The sequence below is a fragment of the Eurosta solidaginis genome, chromosome 3 (assembly GCF_040869045.1).
Source record: "Eurosta solidaginis isolate ZX-2024a chromosome 3, ASM4086904v1, whole genome shotgun sequence".
Taxonomy (NCBI): Eukaryota; Metazoa; Arthropoda; class Insecta; order Diptera; family Tephritidae; genus Eurosta; species Eurosta solidaginis.
The window spans coordinates 233,044,619-233,070,616 of record NC_090321.1 but is presented as its reverse complement, the minus strand read 5'-3'; the positions used below and the strand labels follow the sequence as shown (position 1 = coordinate 233,070,616).

The 25,998-nt window shown below is 33.4% G+C and overlaps 1 protein-coding gene across 1 annotated transcript in view; it reads right to left on the bottom strand.

The window, feature by feature from the left end:
• edl (ETS-domain lacking) overlaps positions 1–25,760 on the bottom strand; it is a 69,136-nt gene extending 43,376 nt beyond the window's left edge. The window contains exon 1 of the mRNA XM_067775579.1: positions 24,075–25,760. The gene's annotated coding sequence lies outside the window, so the exon portion shown is untranslated. The remainder of the gene's footprint in view (positions 1–24,074) is intronic.
• Between the last annotated feature and the right edge of the window lie 238 nt (positions 25,761–25,998).

Below are 25,998 nucleotides of genomic sequence, written 5' to 3'. Positions count from 1 at the left end.
AAAGGCCACCTATAGACCTAATGCCCACTCCCTCTTAAAATGCTCAGTAACACATTTCGTTTGATACCCGTATCGTACAAACATTCTAGAGTCACCCCTGGCCCACCCTAATGGCGACATTTCGAAAAGGCGTCCACCTATAGACCTATTGCCCACTCCCTCTTAAAATGCTCAGTAACACTTTCGTTTTATACCCATATCGTACAAACATTCTAGAGTCACCCCTGGCCCACCCTAATGGCAATATCTCGAAAAGGCGTCCACCTATAGACCCAATGCCCACTCCCTCTTAAAATGCTCAGTAACACCTTTCATTTGATTCCCATATCGTACAAACACATTCTAGAGACACCCCTGGTTCACCTTTATGGCGATATCTCGAAACGGCGGCCACCTATGGACTAAGGATCACTCCTTTTCAAAATACTCATTAACAGCTTTCCTTTGATACCCATATCGTACAAACATATTCTAGAGTCACCCCTGGTCCACCTTTATGGCGATTTCTCGAAAAGGCGTTCACCTATAGAACTAAAGCCCATTCCCTTTTAAAATACTCATTACCACCTTTCATTTGATACCCATATCCTACAAACACATTCTAGAGTCACCCCTGGTCCACCTTAATGGCGATATCTCGAAAGGGCGTCCACCGATAGACCTAAGGCCCACTCCCTCTTAAAATGCTCAGTAACACCTTTCATTTGATACCCATATCGTACAAACAAATTCTAGAGTCAGCCCTGGTCCACCTTTATGGGGATATTCCTAAATGGCGTCCATCCATAGAACTATGGCCTACTCTCTCTTAAAATACTCTTTAATACCTTCCATTTGATACACATGTCATACAACCACATTCCAAGGTTACCCTAGGTTCATTTTTCTACATGGTGATTTTCCTTATTTTGTCTCCATAGCTCTCAACTGAGTATGTAATGTTCGGTTACACCCGAACTTAGCCTTCCTTACTTGTTTGTTTGTTGATTTGACGGTTGCAATAGCCAATTCAAAATCAACAATTGACAGAAATTTCGCTGGAATTGACCTGCTATTCGGTTGAGTTTACTAGCTTTTTTCTATCACAGTATAAATCTCTAGATACTTCAAGTATTGTAGCCGTTTTGCCTTGGCAGTACAAAAGTAAGTGGCATGCTCTTGCTTGTGAAAAGTAGTATGGCCGCCTTGTCCGGTTTAAACCTAGGCTCTCATTCCTGTGCCTACCTGGTAAGTTTTCAAAAGGGGCTTTCCATGTTTAAACTCACCGTGTAGGGCGGGGGCAGAGCTGTCAAATTATTGGTAGATTTGTAGGAAAAAGTGATGGATTTAATTCAATTTGACTTTAATATCTTAGAAGATTTACTTAGATCTAAAATTGAGAAATATGTTGTATTGAAAAGGATTTCGATTTACTGCTGTAGCTCTATCCGTAATTAAGATATTTGACTTTGAAGTATTTTTCTAAAAAAAAAACCCCCCAGAGTGTTGCGCTTCTGCCAGTGAGCGCTCTCAGAGATCATTACGTGCAATTTTATACGTTTCTATAGACCCCATCTGCAATGCAATTTTTAAAAGACGGATGTGATTTGGTCGTAAAATATTTTTGCATTTATTTTATGAAATTGCATTGACGCCTGGCTATGTGCCTCGTATGTGATTTATCTTAATATGAAACGATGTTATGTAAATTATAAGAACAAAAGTAGGCATACATATAAGAATATTGCCGAATAGAAAAATAGAACAGACGCGAGCGAAAGCGTAACAACACAATTGGGTTCGAAGACGGCGGAAAATTTTAATAAAAATGAAGCAATAAAATGTATATCGCAAAAAAGGCTAGAGGGAAAAAATACAAGAAGCCAATGGCGCCATGTGCACCATCGTTAACGCCCCACAAAAGAGAGTGTCATCATTGTAAAGATCATCAAGTGATCATGCTTCGCCAGATCATACAAAGAAATTGCCGCCCGCTGTTTCCGCTGTGAGGACTTGATAAATGCGCATCTTTTGGCATGTTTACATTTAACCTCCATATCTCATTTGTTACGTTTTTATTTTATATCTTTTAGTTTTAAAGTGATCATAAGGGTCTTGTAAGTTCAGACATTTAACATGTCAGCTTTTAATGCAGATCGTATGTTTTTGTTGGGTGACAAAACACGATTGATGTACATATGTATTATGTAGAACTGTGGAATGGCTGTGAAATGTACCAGAACTACTAAAGGCTTCAGATTTGTTAGTATTTTGCGCTTTTGGAAATTGTACTTAGTCACACATATACACGCCTGTTTGGCGTGACACATACGCCAGACTGACGACAGACTCGCAAACTTGATATGAAAAATTTAAAAAGCAGATAACAATTATGTGCGTCATTAATGAGTAATGAATTTTTATTTTAGTAAAGAAAGTTAAAGGCCAAGCCAAGTACTTTTACCTAGCCGATTTTGCAGGAGAAGTAGATGGGAATTGAGAGAGAGAAGGAAAAGGATAAAGATAAGGATAAGTATAAGGATAAGGATAAAGATAAGGATAAGGATAGGGATTACGATAAGAATAAAGATATGGATAAGGATAATGATAAGGGTAAGGAGAAGTAGTAGGGGTAAGAGAACGAAAACGAGAAAAAACTAAGGGATTACTCTTCCTGCATCAAATTATGTAGGTAAACCAAAGTTATGGCAGAATGTCTGCCTGGTGTGATATTTATGAGATAACTAGCTTTACCCGGCATACGTTGTAACGCCCGAGATTGAATGAATGTTTCGTTATTTTTTCTGTTTTGTTTGTTGATAATTTAGTTTATTGTTCTGTAAATTGACTTGAATTTTGTACGCATATTTGGTGAAATTTTCGTTTAAAACATTTTATTATTTTATCTTATTGTGCATGTGGGTACACAATATTTTTGGTTTTTTGTTCGGTCCAAAGATAAACACATTTTTTGGCGTTCCAACTCTAGAGCAAACAACATAAAGCTGGCCATGGGAAAAGCACGGACTCTCTAAATTTAATCCTGCAACAGTAAGCGATTGTCCTTGTGCTTTGTTGATTGTAATTGCAAAAGCAAGGCGTACAGGAAACTGCAAGCGCTTAAAATTGAATGGCAAATGTGCAGGAATCATTGGGATCCGTGGTATGAGCACATCTTGACCTTTGCTTTTACCTCTGATGATTGTTGCTTCGATTACATTTGGCATTAATTTCTTAATGCAAAGTCTGGTTCCATTGCACAATTTTGGCGGGTCTAAATTCCGAAGAAGCATGATTAGTTAGCCAATTTTCAAAGTTAATATATACGCAGGCATTCCAGGTGGTTCTAAAGGGTTTAGAAATTCAATTGGATAATTCACAATTTCATCTCCATCTGTAACTGTGTCGATCGATTTGTATTTCGCCACTTCAGCAGGAATTTGGTTTTGAATGCGATCATTGATTTTCTAAGCATGATAATTTTTGGGAGCTAAGATTGCTCGTTCGCATAACCTAAAAAAAAAAAATTATTTAAAATTCTTAATTCTGAAATATGAGAAACATCCGTCTTGATCGAAGGAACCTATAGCCAAAACTTGGTGATGATTGAAGTGTGGGAAATGCGTTTCCGTAGCGAACATACACACACACAGAATTTGATTTTTATAGAAGACGTAGATAGACTGAAGCTAACACATTTTTTTAACGGTGGCAGATTACTAAACGTCCAAAAGGAATGAAAGCCAAACTCAACAATGCAGTCAAACTTTAGGTGTTTAAATAACCTAAGTTTGTACGGCAGCCATAGTTCTGAAAAATCCCATTTGCAGGGAAGGTGCCATATTATACTGGAGGTGTTAGGACTTAACGTCATATAGCTAATTGCCAATTTTCATTATTCTACCATTACTACATCCAGAGATATGCAGTATGATATATTCCATTTGTATGGGAGGTGCTACGCCCCCTTTTTCCCAATTCCACATTTTCTTGGTGGTGTTAGGGATTGACCTCATATAACTCCTTACTGAATTTCAATGTTCTGGCATGTTTACCTTCAAAGTTATGCAGTACCAACGATTTCATTTGTATGGGAGGAGCCACGCCCCTATTATAAATTGAAATTATTTTTAGCCTAAAACCTTCCCGTTGATCGAATGAACCTATGGTGATGATTGAAGTGTGGCAAATACGTTTCCATAGCTAACATACACACACACACAGAATTTGATTTTTATATATATAGATAAAATTTTATATTATATCAATATGAAGATCGTCAAGCACACGGGAACTCGTCTAGAGTGATTGTATTACTATATTAAACAAGACAACTGAAACTATTGTTTATTTAATATCTAAGTTCATGAATATGAAATAAATACGCATTATTAAAAAAAAAGGACCATCAACATCGTTAACACTTCCCCAAAACCTTCGGGGAGTGTCTTTGTCGTTAAAGAAAAACAACAACAGCAACGCAAATCGAAACTTGCAAACTTGGCCTTAATCTCCTCGGAGGTACAAACATCGTGCCAAGCATTCCTATAGCTTATTTTGTTGTTATATCCCCTTTGTCTGCTATATCTTCACCCTTACTCTTTACATTCTTCCATCATTATCTACTCCTATTTTTTCATGCCCCTTTACCACTATCTTCCTCTGCCCTTCTTCTTGCTTGTCGTCCTAATAGACATATGTATATAAAATTAAATTTATTTATTTACTTTTTTTGGGTTATGTGTTTTATAATAAGTTAATATCAACCTAAAACTTTTTCAGTGTTTATTCAAATCTGATTTCAAATCAAAGCTTCCGGTGTAGATTGACATGATTGAGTGAACGCGAGTGGAAACTTTCATTCAAGTACATTTGTATGTACTACAGCGGCGAATAGAAAAACAGCAGTGGATTTTTTTTTTTTTCAAATTTCAATTAAGTTCTTTTTTTAACTTTTGATATTTTGAGAGAAAACGTCGATGAATTTTGTAACGGAAACTATGCAAACCAAACTCAGAACTGTTTTCGGAAAAATTCGAAAAATAGAGAGAAATTTACGAAAATATCGAACTTTTTATTTGATTTTGTGAACCAATTCAAATTTAGTCTAACAAAGTGCAAGTTATAGGTCTGTCAATAGTTGCATTGATTTCTTACAGTTCTTTCCCCCGATTTTCTTCCATATAAAAAACATACTAAAATCAATGCGAATTGAGAAACCTGTAACTGGTACTTTGTTAGTGTAAAATATATTGTGCTACAGTTTTGAAATTGGTTTCCCTAGTTTCAGTAACAAAACTCATCGAAGTTTTTTCCAAAAATATTGAAAATAAAAAAAAAAATTTAACTGACCAATAATAAATGAAATTGTAGGCTAAAGTTGAGCAAACAAGCGGAACAGATAAGCAGCAAAGAAAATCGATCATTTTATACCCTTACCACTGGGAACCCTATATACACGTATATACTCTTTAGAAGCACACTACTCCATACTACGGCACAAATCAAAATTTGTTGTACTATGTTTTTACTCTTAATTGTCTATAATTAAATATACCGGCTCAAGCAATTGCCATTAATCACATCTATGAATATTATTTTGTAAATTTCATATTTAAGGCCAAAGTAATTGCAAAATACCAGAAAAAACAAATGCATCAACATAGATACATACATACATATGTACATGAATGTGCTTACAAACGTCGACACTTATAAATATAGTGTTACCAAAGCATTATAATTAAATGAAGAAAATTTGTTTTGTAAATAATTAGAGTTAAATTAAATTTTTAATTTTTTTATTTTTATTTCTTTTTTGTATTTGTGGCAATTTTTTAAATTACAGTAATTAATATTAACAAATAATATGCATACACATGAAATATTCGGATTAACAACACCGCTCTCACTCAGGGTTGCCGTTTATTTTAACCAAATTTTTTCTTGAATTTTTCCGAAAATTAGAAGTAGAAGTATGCTTTAGTAAAAAATAATTTTGTAATTTTTCTATATATCAATAACGATAATAAAAACGGGTAACAAAAATATTATTCTAAGCACCTTTTTTGAGAAATTTGTTTGTCCTTTTTAATTGGGTCAATCTCGAAATTGACTCTGTGTTGCAGATTATGATGCATAAGAATCAATTTGTTGTTGCGTTGGCTTGTTAAATTTTCATCGGAATCTGCATCACGCGGGGAACATTAGCTACACTAAGGCCCGTTTTTTCAGTGCGAGTTAAAACTATAGTTAAAGTTGACTAGAGTTTAACCCTGCCACTTTGGCCGCTTAAGCTGAGATGAGCAGCAATATTTTATGTTATCGAACAAAGTGGCAAGGTTAAACTCTAGTCAACTTTAACGGAAGTTTAAAATTGCACTTAAAACCCAAGCATGAGACAAGTGAAAAGTAGAACAGATAAAGAAGGCTAAGTTCGGGTGTAATCGAACTTTACATACTCAGCTCCAAAATTACAGCTTGCAAAACTTTTAAACTACCTTCTTTTAAAAGTGGGCGGTGCCACGCTCGTTGTCCAAAATTTTACTAATTTTCTATTCTGCGTCATAGGGTCAACCCACCTACCAAGTTTCATCGCTTTATCCGTCTTTGGTAATGAATTATCGCACATTTTCGGTTTTTCGAAATATTCGATATCGAAAAAGTGGGCGTGGTTATAGTCCGATTTCGTTAATTTTAAATAGCGATCTGAGATGAGTTCCCATGAACTTACATGCAAAATTTGATTAAGATACCTCAAATTTACTGAAGTTATCGTGTTTACGGACAGACGGACGGATGGACGGACATTCCTAAATCATTTATTTTTTCGCCCAGATAATTTCGATATATAGTAGTCTAAATCTATCTCGATCAGTATATGATGTTGTGGGGTACCGTCATGCGAACAAAATTAATATACTCTGTGAGCTCTGCTCATCTGAGTATAAAAAGGGATGCCGGTAATGAATGGAACACTGAAAAATAGAAACACACTGGAATGCGATGCATGCACGAGTATAACCCAGAGTTGTCAAAGCCCAGACGAAATTTAGTTGTAATAATAGTGTTGTAAGTCAACACTGTAAGAACTTCTTTATTTATGAAAGTTAGTAAATAGTATTGGAATTGGTTAATTTCGTAGTCTGCTGTTTCAAACGGAAAAGATAGTAATCGCACATTCCGCTAAATTTATTACAGTTTTCAAATCAAACCAAATAACACAACAGCGTCAAACTTTATAACATTTGTAATTACATATGAATATCAGAGTTACAACTTTACTGCGGTTGTAGTAGGAGATTTAGACCGTTTTTGGGACAATCTATCTAGTTACTGCTTCACCACGCTTCACTTAGGATCTGCTATCAGCTTTCAGTAGAAATCAACAAAATATTAAATGATGCTGCTCTTTTCCTTTGGTGCTTAAGGATTTACAAAGCTTTCGTGGCTTGTTTGGGTTTCATACAAATTAATTTATCGGATTTGAGTTTACATTGTACGACTTGATATTTCCTATTCTAAAATCAAAAATTATTTCACTTATGTACTTTTGATGTACTCACGCAATAAAATTCGAAAAATTTTATTATTATAGCACAAAATTTGCATCTTCTCAAACTCCATATGTAGGAAAAAGAAAAATCGTTTAAGAAAAAATTCATTTTCAAAGTTTCTTTCTAGTCTACGCCTGCTCCAACAGTACTTTTGAAAATATAAATTTGATTTTAGAAAACATCAATTCGATTTTAGAAAGTATAATTGATCTTTTGTGCAGACAAATAGTCTTTTGAAGGCATCAAATGAATTTTAATATAATCAAATTTACTTTACCAAATAGCAAATGTACTTTTGGAAGAATCAAAAATTCTTGCAAAAGTATCAAATGTACTTCCGATAAACAATATAAAAACAAATTCGATATTGTGTAAAGTACATTTGACACTTTCTGAAATGTATTGGACTTATATAAAATACATTTCGTGCCTTCTTAAAACGAGTTTTCGGTTCCAAAAGTCAATATCACATTTTCTAAATAACTGTAGGAAAAGGTTCTCTGCAAAATTACATGCATCCATCCTCTACTCCTTTTTTCTACTACTTTTTGCAGAAGAAATGCAAAATTTCATTCAGAATTTCTTTAAATTTGGTTAGTTACCTTTATTTTTACATTAAAAAAGATTGCTGTTTTCTTAAGTTAAGGAATTAGAAAACTACGACGGAAATAAATTTTTTTATTTCGCCATTTATTACGATTTTGTTCTAAATTGGTTCTAGCCGTGATGAATACTATTTGATTAGTTAGCAACAGTGTTTTTCGTTTCCCTTTTCTCATTCCTTTTTGCTACTATTTTCACGCTTTAATTTGCCCATGTATGTATGTATATATGACTTTGAAATAAAGGTCAATTAGTTTGGTATGCTAATCGTTGTTGTGACTTTATACGATTTTATTGTTGGTATTTAAACAAAAACAAAAGTTATTGCTGTTGCTATACTGGAAACTCATTGAATTAAGTCAACCTAAAAGCAATAAATGCAAACAGTAAATTATTTAGTGTTAACATTTTAAATTTACAGCAGGCAATAATTTGAAGTTAATTATTGTTTTTTTTTTTTTTTTTTTTGATGGAGTGGTAACCTTCAAATACATACAATGATGCATATACATACAGCTATGAGCAGAAAAATAGCAGTTACATTCTGTTTCTGTTTCATTTTTGATATTCTAAGAAAAGCTCCTATGAATTTTGCAACTTAAACTATGCAAACCAATCTCAAAAACGTTTTCGAAAATAATTCGGAAATTCGAAAAAATTTTACGAAAATTTCGAACTTTTTATTTAGAGCTCTCTGACTTTTTTAGTTATGCTGTTTTTTAGCCCAATAAATTCAGTCTAATAAAGTACAAGTTATAGGTCTCACGAAATTCGCATTGATTTTTGAAATTTTTTTCCGATAGGTGTCTTAGATTTTCCTCCATACAAAGTAAGAAAAATTTTGTTGTTATAACTTTACACTGGAAATTCATTGAATTAAGTCAACTTAAACGCAATAAATGCAAACAGTAAATTATTTATTGTTTTGATTTGTCTATTGAAAATAGTAATTTTAAATTATAAAATAATTTCCGTATTCTTAATTAAGTGATAGAGTGACTATGTTTTATTCAAAAACACATACATATATATAAAGCAAAACTTGACGAAGAAGAAAACAGAGATTTATAAGCCCTGAAGAAGACCAAAATAAACGGTCGAAACGTCGGCAATTAAATAATAAAGGCGTTTTTCTAATTATTTCGACTGAAAACCCGAATATGGAAATTTATGAATAAAACGAAAATAGTCGGTAGTATCAACATGAGTAAATTATGTAGTGTTAACATTTTAAATTTACAGCAGGCAACAGTTTGAAGTTATTTATTGCTTTTTTGATGGAGTGGTAACCTTCAAATACATACAATGATGCATATATGGGGTATTCCATCCCATTTAGACCAATTTTGAACCCGATCCCTTTAGAATTGGCTGAAAGTTTTTCTTCTTTTTCTAGCTTACGAAAGACGTTTTTCAGAATTTTTTCAAATTTTTTCATCCAACTCAAAAAAAGTTATGAATTTTTAAAAAAAACACCGCTTTTGTTTTCAAAATGCTATAACTTTTTCAAAAATTGACCGTTTGGGATCTTTTTTTTTTTTAATTTGTTTTTAAATGTACATTTCGGAAAAAATACAAAAAAATGTTTAAAGTTTTTTTTTGTAATTTGTCAGTTTTTCGAGATTTTTCGAATTTCGCCATTTTTTTCGCATAAAATACTTTAATCAATTCTGCAATCATCCCCACTAATTCCGGAGTGGGCCGATAATTTTTTTTTTATTTAATAAAAAACTTTAAACATTTTTTTGTATTTTTTCCGCAAAGTACATTTAAAAACAAATTAAAAAAAAAAGAATCCCAAACGGTAAATTTTTGAAAAAGTTATAGCATTTTGAAAAAAAAACACCGTTTTTTTTTAAATTCATAACTTTTTTTGAGTTGGATGAAAAAATTTGAAAAAATTCTGAAAAACGTCTTTCGTAAGCTAGAAAAAGAAGAAACACTTTCAGCCAATTCTAAAGGCGTCGGGTTCAAAATTGGTCGAAATGGGATGGAATACCCCTTATATATACAGCTACGAGCAGAAAAATAGCAGCTAAATTCTGTTTCATTTTTGATATTTTAAGAAAAGCTCCTATGAATTTTGCAACTGAAACTATGCTAACCAATCTCAAAAAGTTTTTCGAAAATAATTCGGAAATTCGAGAAAATTTCGAACTTTTTATTTACAGCTCTCTGACTTTTTTTATATATGCTGTTTTTTAGCGCAATAAATTTAGTCTAACAAAGTACAAGTTATAGGTCTCTCAAAATTCGCATTGATTTTTGAAAATTTTTTTTTCCGTTAGGTGTCTTAGATTTTCCTCCATACAAAGTAAGAACAATTTTTTTAAGTGGAGGAAAATCTGAAACGCTCTTCTAAAAAAAAACTGTGCAAAATCAATACGAATGTTGAGAGACCTATAACTTATGCTTCGTTGGACTAAAATTGATTGGGCTACAAAATTGATTTCGCAAAAAATTCAGTGAAATACAAATAAAAACTTCGATTTACAAAATTAATATAATTTTTTTCTTAAAATATTGAAAAAAAGTAGAATTTCACTTACGAAATTTGGTAAAAATTTGCGATGCTGTTTTTTTGTTCGCTGCTGTATGTATGTAAATGTACTTGTAATATTTTCAAATAGGTATTTATTTGTAATTTATTATTGCTTTATTATACCTGTAAAATTTTTTTTGGTATTTAATATAGCTTTTCTATTTTTTTATAGCTCAAGGTAGCATTCACAAAACTTTGTCAAATATATGGTAACATTACTTAATTTTGTGTAAAAAAATGTTGATTCTACTAAAAAAATAATACTAATATTTTATCTATAATCATGCCCTTGTTTAACATATCAAAGCATATACTCATATTGCACCTTGGCATACCTTTCTGATAATTCGGGTATTTCCTTACACTTTTAGTAAGAATGTTGCTTAATGTGACACAAGATTAACTATTAATAAATGTTGGAGTCTATTTTATATTTACAACATTTTGGAAAATGCTATTGCATAATTATAAGTTAAGTTAATTATTGTAAACTGATTAAAAGTTACATTCTTTGGGTGAGTGAGTTCCTGCAGCAGTAGTGCTCTAAAGAGCATCATAGAGCTTTTAAGCTTTCGCAGTTTTCACAAAATCTTGTTTTTGGCGTTCAGATCGTCGAAAGCTTAAAGGAACTTTAAAAGGAAGTATAGAAAATACTCCCAAATCCAATTTAAAAATCAATAAATAAGCAAGTTATACATAAGAATTGGGGTGTTCCCGTCAACCTGATTATCAATAGATTCAAAGTTAGCTTATTAAATAGGTAAGGGGGATATTATGAATGCAGAAGCTTGTGTAGGAAACATATATTTCTCATTTTTAAGAAATCGCAAACGTCACTCCCGAGTATTTTCGCGGCATACGAAGATATGTGATCGTACTTTCATTTAGAAAACCAAATCGTTTATGACCAGCTGAAGTTTGTTAAGCGATACCGAATAAAGGTTACCATATATAAGTTCACTGTAAGAAACTTGAGGTACTATAAGAGTTTTGGCCAGCTTCAGTAGTAGCGGTAGTAAGTAGGCAGTTCTGTAAAGATTGCGAAGTGTGTTATAGATTTTATCCACCACGGAGCTGATGTGATCATCACAAGTAAAACTAGAATTAATTCTGAAGCCTAGATTGGTAACCACATCCTGGAAATCTATTTTATCATCATTTAGCAAAATTTCAGGAAGGCTTCTTAAATCGTATGCTGCGTTCGATGTTGCAATCGCCTTAGATTTTTACGCATTAAAATGTAGCTTATTTGAGCGAGCCCAGTTACTTATGCAATTTAAATCATTATTCAGCCTAACAAATAAGTCTTCGGTGAGCCCGATCGGGCGCGACATGTACAGTTGGGTATCGTCAGCGTAAAGATGTATGGTTGCGTGGCGGCAACAGGCGACTATGTCTTTGATGAAGAGTGTAAACAAAATTGGTCCTAGGATGGATCCTTGTGGAACGCCCAACGTTATGGACTTTAAGTCAGAGAGCCTATCACCGTACTGAACTCACTGGAATCGGCCAGTGAGATAGTTTTGCATTAACTTAATTGCGTAAGGGCTGAAATGATAGTAACTTTCGAGCTTGCGAAGTATTATTTTAAAATCAAAAGCTGTTGAGAAGTCTAAAAGTACAAATACCGTAAGATCGTTGTTGTCGTAAGCTGGACGTATATCTTCAAGAATCTTCAACATGGATGTAGTACAACTATGCCCTTTTCTGAAACCGGATTGGACTTCATACAGCAAGTGGTTGTCATGAATATAGTCAGTTATCTGCTTTGATAGTAGCTTTTCGTATACTTTGGATAAAGCAGGCAGTAGGCTAATTGGTCTAAAGTCTTTGCAGGAATCCGAAGAATTTGATTTAGGAACGAGAGTAACATTCGCCGTTTTCCATCCGCTTGGAAATTAACTGTTGAAAAGCATTTATCTTTTGCTTATTTAACTTTTTTTGTCGACTGATAACTACAAAGAATTTTTGTATGAATTAAGCGGGGGTTACCCTTATTGCTTTTAAATGTACGAAAACCTTTATTTGAAGCAATTTATAATTTATAATTTATTTAATAATTCGGGAAAAATTTAAAGAACGTGGCATCAGTACGGACAAGGTTTGGTTTAAATTTCACATTAGCATATACTTATCGGAACGACAGCTTTGAATTGAGTTTGGATTTTAAATTTAGGTTTTGAAATTTAAACTTTACCATTTTATTAATTTGAAACCTAAAAGGTGTTTAATCTAAACCTGGTTGCATTTAGTTCTAGTCCACATTTGTTTAAAATATGCATGGATATTTTTGATCAAACCTCATGAATAAATTGCTTTTTTTATTATTCAAAAACACCCTTCGTTTTTATTTTTACAAACAACATACGACGTTAAAGTAGATTATACAACTAATGAACATGTGCACACTTTTATATGTGGGCACAGGTCATAATGACCTAAGTCTAGAATCATATCATCGAAGATGTTGTATAAAACGCTTCAAATCTCGAATATAATGGTTAAATTTTAAAAATTATCATTCAAGGCCAAATGAAAATTAATAGAAATGTATACAGGGACCGCTTATCTAGGCTTAAGCGATTATAACCTGTGAACACATATATATTTACGGACGAAGGAATGAAATCTGTAGACTTCGATTTTAATGTATAAATTACAAGAAAACAATTCTGCTATATCCGGTCGCCTTTTTACTACCATAGGGTAGCGGTCCCCACGCTGCAAATTTATAAGTTCTCTCCGGAAACGATAAATACAACTAAAGGAAAACAATATTTTAAAGCACTTTTTAAAATAACAAAGTTAGGCCAACTACTTGCCTACCTATTGCAAATTCTATTGGTGATATTTCCTCTTTTTGTTGTTTAATTTTTGTAATTTAAACAAAATTCTTATAGCTTTTCGTTTTGCAGAAATTTTTTTCAGAATTTTACTAATTTTTCTATTCTGGTAGTTTCAAAATTTATAGTTTTGATTTCAAACTTTCTTTGGATTTCATTGCCCTTCTCTCGTCATCTCGTCTCTCAGTTTGGTTTAAGCTGGTAGTACTTTGGGAGATTCAAAACTGGTGTACCAAAAATTTAAAAAGGTGCTTAAACCGTATAGATTTGTTGCTGCAACCATTTTTCTAATGCTTACCTTTTGCTTTTATTTATTCAAAACCAAGTGAGGTTTGAGTGATCATATTCCCTGATATACAAATTAATATGAGTATTTGAAAATATAGCACCGAATTAAAAAAATACGTCCTAAATGCAGAGTTGGGCAAAATTCACATCATTGGCTTTTACTCAATACCCTCAATTTTATCAAAAATGAGTTTTAAATGGGAAAATGTTCTGTGACTCACCTATCATATTGAACATTAATACCAACAAAACTTAGCTCAAATAGTATTAATTGTTTTGAAAATTACTCTATCAGCAATGAAATTATTTTTGAAAAGTTTTCAAAAGCAAAATTCTTTATCAGCATACAGTTCTATATCCAGCTATACTCATGCATAGGTTTTACAGGTTTAATCGAATAAAGTTGGGGTGTAATGGTGTAAAGGGGTGAATATAAACATAATCTCAATTTTACAAGTGTCGAAAAGGTTTTTGATTGGACCATGTTCGTCGATCCGTTCATAAGTCGCTAACGTTGTTGATAATACCGACAAAAGAACCAATATCATGACTCTCATTATGGGACCAAGCACTTTAACCACGATTGCAAGGCGTCATATTCAAAAAATGACTCAACGTATGTAAACACTAGATTCATAAAACTAATATTTTCTTTACCCTGCAAAAAACCTCGGTCAGGAATATTTTTTACACAGATAGTTTTCAGTTGAATAGCAAAAAGCTTTATCTGACTTTTACTTTAAATTAAATTGAGCTTAGAACAAAAAACTGATTTGAACAATGGGACTTATTGTCACCGATTAGAGTACTTCATGTTATGCGTATTGAATATAAGTCGACGATATATATTTTAAGCCAAGCTTCTCTTCAAAATTGTATATCTCCTACAAATTGGCGGGACGGCACCTGCATATTTTACGCCTACTCCGAACGGCATCTGCAACACTTTTCACTCAGAAGCTTTTCATTGCCGAAATACACTTTTAGTGTATGCCAAATCACTTCCGTGCGACCCCGCTTAGAAATACTTTTTTCGAATTGAAAGACCTGTTTATATATGTTTGATGTTGCTTTTCCCGGGAACTGATGGCCTTATATATTTGCGTGTAGTTGTTAGTTTTTTAATAACACAACGTGCTTATTTCGAACAATGCCCAACCCTTCATGTTAGAATGCAAGTGACTGTGTCATATTTCTAGCATAAGCTCCTACATAAATACAATGTACATATGAGCTCTGCATGGTCTCATATTAAATCGTCACCTGTTCAAGTACCTACCTGCCGTGTAAATAAAACAAAAAATAATAATGGTAATAACAAAAATAAATAAAAGTAGCTTCAACTGATAAACATTTGACCCACTTCCCTTACTGTCGTTTCAACAGAAATTTGATGATAAAAAGCGTACATGAATAGGTGCTACACTGTTAGTACTTAATTGAGTTGATTGTAGTCTGGGAATTCTATGCTTTACGAGAGCCTACCAATCAGAAAGTACTCTGATAAAAAAAAAGTGCATATAACTTTATATAAGAATGCTGGAGTCATAGACAGTTCAGTTTTTTAAATCGATGCTCGATGCTTTTAGGGTAAAAATGTCGACATACTTTTTAGCTCAAGTATAAAGTAAATAACCACGAAACTACTGAGAGTAGATGATTGCCTTATCAAAATCAAACAATATAAAAAATAATGGGAAAAACTTTACAACAACTAAGGCATGACGTGGCTGAATGCGTTTGTAACACTTCAACCATCGTAGTAGTGCGGATTCAAATCCCACTCCCGGGAGAAAAGGCTTTGAAGATATTTACAAGGTATAATCGAAACAGGTGTCGCCTTGTCCGTCCTGATCTCATGTTGTTTAAATTTTTTCCAAATTATTAAATACAATATAAAAACTTTTCAAAATTGGCTTCTCGATATATTTTACACTCAAACTAGAATGCAATTTATACTTTAACTATACTAAGTTATGCAGTTTACCTTTTGACGGGTGTGACATTTAAAACAAAGAGTTTGTGAATAAATTTAAATCTATCTGCTTTAAGGGATGGGAATTTCTTTCAGGATGAAAACGCAATGCTCGTCTGTGACAATAATAATATGCTCTAGCAGGATTTATGTGCATACATATCGATTGGGAATACAGTAAAACATGCAATTTTATTCAAAAATTTTGGATAATGACTCATACATTGGTAAATGACTCATATCTTCATGGCAGCTTGACCCCAAGACAAAAAAAATGCATGAAAAACCTTGTTGTTATAGCATGGCCTTTTTATCATGCCTCTTCCGTGGATATTTCTCAAGGCATGTTGATAAAAAGTATAACTCCAAAGTCTGCAGTGTATGGCAGGTATTTAGTTTGTTATAATTGTGGGACGCCACATCCATGTCAAATGAACTCTCACAACTAATGGCTAACCTGCAGAACAACAGGGCAATGTTCTCCCTAAACATTTGTTTAACAATTCCTTTCTCCAGCGTTACGCTTGAATTAAACAATAAATAAAAAAATATAGACTTGTAGCCAATTTATCACTGTTAAGTTTCATAAAAACTGCGTTTAAGTATGTCAAACTCCTTAGAAATTACGTGGTTGGTTTATAAAGACCTTCTTTGGACAAGCAATTGACAAAGGTGTATGTTTTGTCAAAGTATTCTGAGCAAACTTGGAAAGGCTGTCTTCCTTTACTTTGCATACTGCGATCCATGTTTCTTCCACCAAAACAATTTTCGGGAACTCGAAAAATTTATTAAATACCTTCTTTTTTAGGCTGAAATTTCGTATTAAAATATTTCCAACGCGTGGGGATAATTTTTTCTTTTTTATTTAAAATAACTATGAAAGTAATTGAGTCGTATTCGTTAACATTCTGTAACATGTTTAAAGCTGGTAGCTTGTTTTTGATGAAACTGTCATTGTCCCCGCAAAAGTCAAGTGGCTGACGTCACATTAAATGGAACTACCTCCATTTTTTGTATCATGGAAATAATAGATGCAAATTTTATCAAATTCTGCCAATTAAAACTTCTATGAATTTGTAACGGGAGTTATACAAACTAGCCCCAAAAATATTCGAAAAATCGGGAAAATTTAAAAAAAATTCGAACTTTTTATTTGTAAGTAAGTGTTTGAATGTCGTCCTAAAAGACTACTTTCGGAATCGCATAAGTGCACTTTCATATGAATCGAATTTACATGGGAGGACATACGGGAGTGCTATGAAAATTTTATATTTAAAGTGTGAATTTGTACCTGTGCCTATTCTTCAGAGCAAAACAAAAACAAAAGTGCTATAAGTGTATAGGGGTTGAGCAGGTCTGCTAATGGGTATGACGAACGTGAAGCTTTTGAACAGTTGACTACTGTTACCCACTTAATCTTCATGGTCATCAGCCACATCCTAGAATCAACGTCTTGTTATGTACTTGCTTTAATCAATAGACTGGACTATTGTGTAGTATAAGCACAGCTTCTACTTCGTTCTAGAAAACTAGTTTATCTTATAAAATTTGTAAAACTTATGAAGTTTTCTATTGTACAAATTGATGATTCATAGCTTTAATTGTTTAATCGTAAAAAAATTTTCTAATCTTTTTAAAAAATTCGATTTTTCAAGTATGTGATCAAGTAATAAAATTATAAAGAAGCTATTAAGGGCACAATAAAATCTCAGCAGTGCGCATGCGTACACAGAATTAACATACTCTAACAGAGATTTGTACAACTTGTACCTAAATATGGTATTTATATCATTATGCACATTTCTTGCAGCTCATAAACGTTTCATATACACAGGACGTACTTCAAACACACAATTACGAAAATATTTAAATGCCGCCAGGTGAAATTTTTTATACACAATCATGCTTATCTTTTCGTCCTTTAAAAGCGAACAGCAAAAGGAAGAGCAGCTGTTTCACGTCCAAGAGAATGTGCGCCAAACTCATTATTGAACAATCTAGGTGCGTATATGTGGTGAAACGAGTATAAATGCTACACTGTCAGTTGGCTTGTTTGTTGCCTTGTCTTTTTTTGGTGGATGTGTCTGCGCATGCGCGCGCATTAAAATATTCATATGTATGTGCAGCAAATGTAAGACGCCTTAAATATTTGTATGTACTGCTTTTAGGCTTCTTAACACTATTACCCTTATATGGACCACACCTTTTGTTGCCTTTTTTAATTTCGAGTCAATTGAAATGCGTATTTTTCAGCGCCTTTTGCTTTGTGCTGCGTTCGAGTGTTTGTTTTTTTTTTTTTTTTTTGTTACTCGTGTTTACTGCAACAAATTTTGCAGCTGCCGTTTTTGAAAAATTTTCAAGTGTTTAATTTGTATCCCACTGATGCATCAATACAAATATTTAATACTATTCATATGGTGGTATGTGTATTCACGTATGTATCTTGAAAAATAAAGCATTATGCATATATTTTTGCAGTCATTGTATGCTTTTTTAGTTTTTCGGTATTGGATTTCCTGCTCATTCTCTCCTTTTCGTTATTTTAGTAAAGTTTTTGTGGTCACAATTTTTTTTATGCATATTTTAAGTTAAATATGTTTGTGGTCAATTAAATAAAATACACCATTAACCTTAACGAAGAAAATTTTATCAAGTAAAATTGAAATTACTTAGTCACATGAAGGATGTTTTTACGAAAGAGGCAAATTGATGTAAGTGCATATGCATTGTATTTGGACTAAGCTTCTGGGTTAGTTCATAAGTGGCAAAGCACGGAAATCAGTTGTATGCTAAATGCGTGAAATAGTATTGTGACGAATATTAGCATCACTAAGTGATACTATCATCCCTAAGCTGATACTAAGCAGCCACCCGTATGTATGTACGTAAACAAATCAATCATCATGTACACACATACATACCAGGCAACGGAGAGATACGCACCATCAGCCGAAGTATTACTCACATATACACACGCATATGGCTACAAACCACAAATATACATGTATATGGCTGGTAACCAAGCATGAAGTTCACGAAATTGCTACACCTTAGGAGAAATAGGTGAACGAGGAAACCGAGAGTATAAAAGCAGCGCAAGCTGAGGCATTACTAAGCAGTTTTGATTTAAGCACGCTATTGGTTGTGAAGTGTAAGTGTTATTGTGAAGTACTCTCAAAGTAGTCTAATAAAGACCATTTTGCATTATTGAATATTGGTGTTATTTATATTTATATACAGTTTAGCGATTCCAACGTTAACAGAAAGTTTTGAATAAATGGAATTTCACTAAATTCGTTACAGTATTTAAGATTCATATTTTTTTGAAATGAAAACATATTTACTCATACAAATAGTATGCGTGCTGTATTAGTGAAAAAGTATGAACAATTCATTGGTACCCGAGTGGATAAAGTTTTATGCATGCTGTATCAAAGATCGTATGTTTGCAAAAATACACTTTTCTGAATTTTGTCTGACGTGTATAACCAGAGCTGCTCAACCTTACACACTTATAGCACTTTTGTTTTTGTTTTGTTCCCAATCATAGGCACAGATAAAAATTTACACTTCAAATATAAAATCAATTTTCAAAGCACTCCCGTATTCCCTCATATATGAATAAAATGCATATGGAAGTTATTGATTTTTATATGTGAGTGTAAAGCAAAAGCACTTTCATAGCATGAACGAGCATTTCGGTATAAAAAACAAATTTACACTAACAAATTGACAGCTAAAAATTATACAATAATATTATGGCACTGAAAAACATTTGTATTGTACGATTGATTCATTAAGCAATTAAAACTAATCCAGCCACTTGAGGGTTTGACCTCGGAATTTGAGATAAGGCTTGGAAACTTCCATACGCCTCTATTTTGACATTATATTAAGAGTATAAAAAGTCGTGATAAGTCGCATGTGCGCCTCTTGAGATGTTCGATACCCAGCGTGCTCAAGTTTCGCGCTCAGTTCGAAGTTGAACATCAAGGAATTCGCCACAGGCCTAACCTGCTGGGGAGCTTTTTCGTGGTCTCAGCCATTTCTGAGTTAAGGCTCGAGCAGTTGCTGAAACTATGCATCAACCTAGATTAGATATTCTTGAAGCGAATTCACTCAAATATTCTATTTGGACCAGCATTTGGGTCGCCAGCAATATCGATTAAAAATTTTAAAAAATTGGAGTGACTCCCCCCTTTTAACTCCGCCAATATATCACGTATCGTAAAAAAAATTGGTGGATATGATCCGAATGCTGTATTAATGACTGATTGAAGCTGTTGTGCTGGATTTTCAGAATTAAGTTTAATTAGTCTTGAGTATTGAGATGATAAGGCGATTTGCGAACTGTTTTAAGCAATCGAAAATCGAAAACTTAAGTTTTTATTTTTTAAGTACAAAAAAAAGTGTGAGTGAGTGTATATACAATTTTGTACATGTATTGTGATTTGCACTTTAATATAAAAAATTTTGAGCAGTACTGTATATAATTTAGGACTCTTTGACTTTTCTTTGTTGTCTTAAAAATTTATTCGTATTTACGAAATGTATGTACTTGAAACAATCCTTTTTTTCGAAAACAACTCCAGGACATGAATAACTGATGAGGGATTTGGCAGCTTGGAGCAATAAACTTGGAATGTATTGAGGATTATTCACGACCACCGACCGTTTGTCCTAGGCTGCTTTGCCGCCATTGAACTTTTGTAAAGACAAACTCATGGGGTTCGAATAAACCGGTAAGAACTGTGCGTGTATTAATGGTGCATACAATCCAAGTTGATGGCTTCAAGGTGCGTCATCTCTCATTATATTAATATAATTATTATTGTAATTACATACATATGTAGAATAAATTCCTATTTATCAATGCAGGGATAGTGCTTTCGTACGTATGAAACATACGTATGGATGTATACACGTTTTCTAGCGCTTTTATATGCATTCGGCATTAATACAACCATATGCATACGGAAATAGTACAAATGGAGGAATAGAGTATGCATGCTCCCTGAGAAACTACACGTGTTAAAAAGAAATAAACGTTCATTTATACTGGCATGCATACATAGCACCAATTCATGTCTCAAACATCGATGTTTTATGCATACAGTTACAACCGTGTTTTCAAAAGCCATGATAAGTGACTGACATTTTAGAAGATTGATAAAACTATTGATAAATTGCTTTAAAAACTATAAATATTGAAGTAATAGTCCATAGCTAAGTTGACCATAATATACATAACAGTTTCAAAACCAAACCTGGAGGCCTCCATGACAGTATAGAAGGTAAAGCTTTAGCCACATGAACAAAAGGCTCCGTTCAATTGATATCGTAAGTTATACATAGTATATGATTTCCTCTTGAAATCCGCAATGAGACACTTCCAATGAAAAGAAAAACGAAGCCGTTTCGGCTTCACATTCCAGTCTTTCATAAAGTTTGTTATTATACTCAGCTGAGCAGAGTTCACAGAGTATATTAAGTTTGTTCGCATAACGGTAATCCGTAACGGCATAAACTAATCGAGATAGATATAGACTTCTATATATCAAAATGATCTGGGCGAAAAAAGAAATTCATTTAGCTATGTCCGTCCGTCCGTCCGACTGTCCGTAAACACGATAACTTGAGTAAATTTAGAGGTATTTTAATGAAATTTGGTATGTAAGTTCCTGGGCACTCATCTCAGATCGCAATCAAAATTAACGAAATCGGACTATAACCACGCCCACTTTTTCGATATCGAAAATTTCGAAAAACCGAAAAAGTGCGATAATTCATTACCGCAGACGGATAAAGCGATGTAACTTGTTAGGTGGATTGACCTAATGATGCAAAATAGAAAATTAATAAAACTTTGGACATTGGGCGTGGCACCGCCCACTTTTAAAAGAAGGTGATTTAAAAGTTTTGCAAGGTTTAATTTGGTAGTCGTTGAAGATATCATGATGAAATTTAGCAGGAACGTTACTCCTATTACTATATGTGTGTTAAATAAAAATTAGCAAAATCGGAAGACGAACAGGCCCACTTTTTAAAAGAAAATTTTAAAAGTAAAATTTTAACAAAAAATTGAATATCTTTACAGTATATAAGTAAATTAGGTCAGCATTCAACTCCAGTAATGATATGGTGCACCAAAATACAAAAATAAAAGAAAATTTCAAAATAGGCGTGGCTCTGTCCTTTTTCATTTAATTTATCCAGAATACTTTTAATGCCATAAGTCGAACAAAAATTTAATAATCCTTGTGAAGTTTGGTAAGGGCGTAGCTTCTATGCCGGTAAATGTTTTTTGTTAAACTGGGCGAAATCGTTTGAATCCACGCCCAGTTTTTATACACAGCCGACCGTCTGTCCTTCCTTTTGGCCGTTAACACGATAACTTCAACAAAAATCGATATATTTTGACTAACTTAGTTCACGTACTTATCTGAACTCGCTTTATCTTGGTATTAAAAATGGGCGAAATCCGACTATGACCACGCCCACTTTTTCGATATCGAAAATTTCGAAAAATTAAAAAAATGCCATAATTCTATACCAAATACGAAAAAAGCGATGAAGCATGGTGATTGCTTTGGTTTTTTGACGCAAAATATAACTTTAGAAAAAACTTTGTAAAATGGATGTAACACCTACCATATTAAATAGAAGAAAATGAAAAAGTTCTGCAGGGCGAATTCAAAAGCCCTTGGAATTATGGCAGGAATACTTTTCGTGGTTTACATATATAAATAAATTAGCGGTACCCGACAGATGATGTTCTGGGTCACTCTGGTCCACATTGTGACCGATATCTCGAAAACGCCTTCTTATACGCAACTAAGGGCAACTCCCCTTTAAAACCGTCATTAATACCTTTCATTTGATGCCATATCGTACAAACACATTATAGAGTCTCCCCTGGTCCACCTTTATGACGATATCTCGAAAAGGCGTCCACCTATAGAACTGCGCCCACTCCCTTCTAAAATACTGTCATACAAACACATTCCAGGGTTACCCTAGGTTCATTTTCCTACATAGTGATATTCCCTTATTTTGTCTCGAAAGCTCTCAGCTGAGTATGTAATGTTCGGTTAAGCCCGAACTTAAGGGCCCCATTACTGATACTTAGCATAGACTTGACTTCACTTGAGAACTGTCACTTACAGTTCTGTTAAATTAACATTGAATTTTACTCATTACTCAAAACTTAGCAACACTTAACTTGACTTTAAGGCCCCATTACTGATACTTAACATAGACTTAACTTGGCTTGAGAACTGTCACTTACAGTTCTGTTAAATTAACATTGCATGTTACTGATTACTCAAAACTTAGCAACACTTAACTTGACTTAAAGCTCCCATTACTGATACTTAGCATATACTTGACTTGACTTGGCGTAAACTTGGCAACTTAGCCACGATCATACTCCACTTGACGCATACAACCTGGCATCATAATCAGCGTTGAAATTTATTTTTAAATAAATGTCAATTTGTATGACAAAATGTCAAAATGAAATGGAAACAAACAAATGGCATCTTAAAATATAAACGTCACTTAAAACTTACATAGAAAATCAAAATTCAACAGACCCTTAAGGCTCCATTACTGATACTTAGCATAGACTTGACTTGGCTTGAGAACTGTCACTTACAGTTCTGTTAAATGAACATTGCATGTTACTGATTACTCAAAACTTGGCAACACTTAACTTGACTTAGAAGTCTGTTGAATTTTGATTTTTTATGTAAGTTCTAAGTGACGTTTACATTTTGAGATGCCATTTGTTTGTTTCCATTTCATTTTGACATTTTGTCATACAAATTGACATTTATTGATTATGAAGCCAGATTGTATGCGCTAAGTGGAGTATAATCAAGGCTAAGTTGCCAAGTTTACGCCAAGTCAAGTTAAGTCTATGCTAAGTATCAGTAATGGGGCCTTTAGAAGTCTGTTGAATTTTGATTTTCTATGTAAGTTCTAAGTGACGTTTACATTTTGAGATGCCATTTGTTTGTTTCCATTTCATTTTGAGATTTTGTCATACAAATTGACATTTATTGATTATGATGCCAGATTGTATGCGCTAAGTGGAGTATAATCGTGGCTAAGTTGCCAAGTTTACGCCAAGTCAAGTCTATGCTAAGTATCAGTAATGGGGCATTTAGCCTTCGTTACTTGTTTTTCTATCGTCCGTTTCGATTGCCTTGTATAGAAAGTTTTTTTTAACTTGTCACTTAACGAATATAGTCCTTATTTATTGACTAGCCAATCCAAATGCTTACCTTAAATCACAGCTGCTTGCTCTCAAGAAACAGTTTGTTGATTTTAATTCTGATTTCGAAATCCACTCTCTTTACAAACAAATCTCGAAAGATATTTTTTCGAAATAAGAAAACACTTGATGCGGCCCAGCTTAACGAATTCAATAAGTCCCTACAAACCAATGACGTTTGCAATTGCAGGGTTGCTTATCGGCTTATTGTGAGTAATTGCTGGAACGTTGTTATTTAAATAGACGACGTTAATTGACGCTCACCAATTTCTTCAGTGCAAATTATTTAGAAGTAAAAAATAGAAGGCTTTTATTTTTTATTTAATCCGAGCGCGCTAAATTAGTTTTATGAATGCAATTTGTCTATGTAATATTATTACTAATACAAATATTTGTTGCGCGTTTCCGCAGTGACTAGACGATTTTGCGATTCGCGTAGGTAAGTTGTTTACAGTGACGTTTTTGTTTTTCCTTTTTTTGTAGCGATAATTTTGTGCTGATACTTTTTAGCGCAAAAATAAATTCTCGAAATGATGATGATTGGTATTTTTTTTTTTTTCTTCTTAGCGAATAAATTTTTTGTATGATTTTTTTTTTGGTGGTGCTTCCTGTTTGTGCTTTAGACTTCTTTAATGTTTTTACTGCTATCTTTTAATCAACTGTGACTATTTTTTGTATACATTTTTTTGTAGTTAATACTATCCTACATTTTTTTAATGAGTTTGCACTTTAAACTAACGGTCAATTTCTCTGCGCAAAATACAATTTTTTTAATTTATTTTGTTTTCTTAACAATTTTTCTCTTTCTTTAACTTAAGTCACTCACACTGTGCGCTATTTTACTGTTTTTACTTCCACTTGCTTAATTTTTAGCTTTGTTTTTATTTATTTTTTTTTTTTTTTGCCTTACAAGCAAAAAAATTTCACAATTCTTCGTCTACGCTGACACTAATGATATTGCTGAGACGGCTGACTCTGCTGGTGCTGCTGATGACGATCGTTTTATGCGCTGTTTAACTTTAGATTTAGCAAGCTTATAAAATTTTTTGAAATGGTTCTGCTTGTGTTGTTGCTAATTTTGTGTTGCTAGTTTGTTGCACGATGCTACGCTAACAGCTAGCGTAATCAGGCCAGACAAGATAGACGAAAAACACTCGCGCTGCTTGCGTTGCCGCGTTGCGATTTTTACACGATCTTGGGTTTCAGCGGGACGCGGCGGCGCGCAAATTATTGTTGAGTCTTAATGCTGACGTTTGCTTTTGTAGCGTGCGCTTTGAACTACTTTAACAAAAATTTCGAAAGTTTTTTTTAACTGCCGCTTACCGATTTAGCTAGCCCGCTGTGCTAGTCTGTTGCGCTATTGCGCTATTCTTGCTGCTTGTTTTCTTTGTTTGAAGTTTTTATTTTTCATAAATGCATTTGTAAGCATTAATGCATTGTAAGATTTTTTTTGATAATTTTGAAAACAACATTTATTTTTTTGCTCACCAATTTTTTTTTTTTTTTTCAAAAAAACTTATCCCTTCTAATTATAAACACTTTATTTTATTTTAAAACATACATTTAGTATGTATATTTAACCGTATGTATGTATGTTGTTCTTTTCTTGTTTTACGTATTTTGATTTTTGGCGTAAACGCTTGCTTTCACGTTTCGTTCTTGCCTCTACCCGTACGCGGCAAACTTGCTTCATCAAATGCGGTTTGGTTCTGTGCGCGCTGTCAGTTTTGTTATTCGATTTCGCTCAATGCTCTTTGGCTGGATCACTGCATACGGTTCGTTGCAACATTTCGTTGGCTGACAATTCAAACATGTTCAACACGGCATTAGCTGGCTGCGATGTACCCTACACTTTATGAGCATATTTTAAATTTTCTAATTCATAGGTTTTCCTTTTTATCGAGTACTAGCAGACCCGACAGACGTTGTTCTGC